Below are 1,807 nucleotides of genomic sequence, written 5' to 3' on the forward strand. Positions count from 1 at the left end.
CCCCCCTCCTGCCTATATTCCAAGTCCTTTCCTGTGGAGATCAGCGATCTTGAGGGAAGGATGAGTCTATCAGATCCCTCTCAGGAGCTGTTTTTCGGGAGGATCTCTCCGGAAGATCCAAGTCAGGATGCCTCAGAAGGTAATCAAAAGTTTTCCCCAATCCCCAGAAAAATCCCCTCTGTCTCACCTTCTCTATTTCTTCTCTTCTGTAGAATACCCACTCCTATTTTGTTAATTATGCATTTTAAAATTCTGTATTTCTCACAGAGAAACATAGAACGAAGTTTTCTGGTCTTTCTGGTAGAGCTGAAATGCTGATTGAATCTCCAAATCAAGTAAGAGGAGCAAATTCATTTATTAATTTGTATTCTCCCTTCAAATTGGAATACATAGCTCTCTTCCTGTCCATTTTTCTCCGGTTTTGCTTTGGATATGTGCCTGAGCAACATAGAATGGCCAATAGAAGATTCAAATTGCTCTCAGTTATTTTAGCTTCTCTGAAGTAATAATAATAATAATAATAATAATAATAATAATAATAATAATAATAATAATAATAATAATAATAATAATAAAGTTGGAAGGGACCTTGGAGGTCATCTAGTCCAACCCCCTGCCCAGGCAGGAAACCCTATACCATTTCAGACAAATGGCTGTCCAGTCTCTTCTTAAAAACTTCCAGTGTTGGAGCATTCACCACTTCTGGAGGCAGGTTGTTCCACTGGTTAATTGTTCTAACTGTCAGGAAGTTTCTCCTTAGTTCTAGGTTGCTTCTCTCCTTGATCAGTTTCCATCCGTTGCTTCTTGTCCTCCCTTCAGGTGCTTTGGAGAGTAGCTTGACTCCCTCTTCTTTGGGGCAGCCCCTGAGATATTGGAACACTGCTATCATGTCCCCCCTCGTCCTTCTCTTCGTTAAACTAGACATACCCAATTCCACCAACCGTTCCTTATATGTTTTAGCCTCCAGTCCCCTAATCATCTTTGTCGCTCTTCTATGTACTCTTTCTAGCAATTTGTAATCCTCTGATTTGTGCCTGGGTTTGATGAATAGGGCAGGAGTGGCTAAAAATATATGAAGAGCGGTTGCAAGAATTAGGCATGTCTCGTTTAATGAAAAGAAGAACTAGGGGTGATGTGATAGTTGTGTTCCAATATCTCAGGGGTTGCCACAAAGAAGAGGGAGTTAAGCTATTTTCCAAAGCGCCTGAAGGCAGGACAAGAAGCAACGGGTGGAAACTAATCAAGGAGAGAAGCAACCTAGAACTAAGGGGAAATTTCCTAACAGTGAGAACAATTAATCAGTGGAACAACTTGCCTCCAGAAGTTGTGGATGCTCCCAACACTTGAAGGTTTTAAAGAAGAGACTGGACAACCATTTGTCTGAAATGGTATAGGGTTTTCCCTGCTTGAGCAGGGGGTTGGACTAGAAGACTTCTTAGGTCCCGTCCAACTCTATTTTATTATACTGCTAGAAAGAATGCCCCCTCCTGTTCTACTTCTGGAAACACAGGAAGGATTGAAGTCACAGAGGTGGGGATTCCAATGCTCATCTGCCAGTTGATTTTCTCCATATGCTGAAAGTCCTTTGGGGATGGATGGATGGACAGATAAATCAATCAATCCGGTAGGGTTACTTTCATTGAATGGTACTGAATGTTCCATGGAATCAATGAAGTTCATAAAATCTGCCCAGGATATTTCTTCAATCAAAGACTTTTAGCTCTGTCCATTTTTTCACTTAAGTTTTGAAATCCTACCAAGCACAGCGATTTAGATTAGTGTATAACCAGGGCTGTGGAGTCGGAGT

At 41.2% G+C, this 1,807-nt stretch overlaps 1 protein-coding gene and 1 pseudogene across 1 annotated transcript in view; one reads left to right on the forward strand and one right to left on the reverse strand.

Annotated features, from left to right (window-relative positions):
- The window catches only part of LOC107294204 (zinc finger protein 208-like), a 131,542-nt gene that overhangs the window by 83,301 nt on the left and 46,434 nt on the right, over window positions 1-1,807 (reverse strand). The window lies entirely within an intron of this gene.
- LOC107294198 overlaps window positions 1-1,807 on the forward strand; it is a 28,587-nt pseudogene that overhangs the window by 23,419 nt on the left and 3,361 nt on the right.

This window comes from Protobothrops mucrosquamatus, unplaced genomic scaffold (genome assembly GCF_001527695.2).
Source record: "Protobothrops mucrosquamatus isolate PMUCROS unplaced genomic scaffold, P.Mucros_1.0 scaffold1862, whole genome shotgun sequence".
Classification (NCBI taxonomy): Eukaryota; Metazoa; Chordata; class Lepidosauria; order Squamata; family Viperidae; genus Protobothrops; species Protobothrops mucrosquamatus.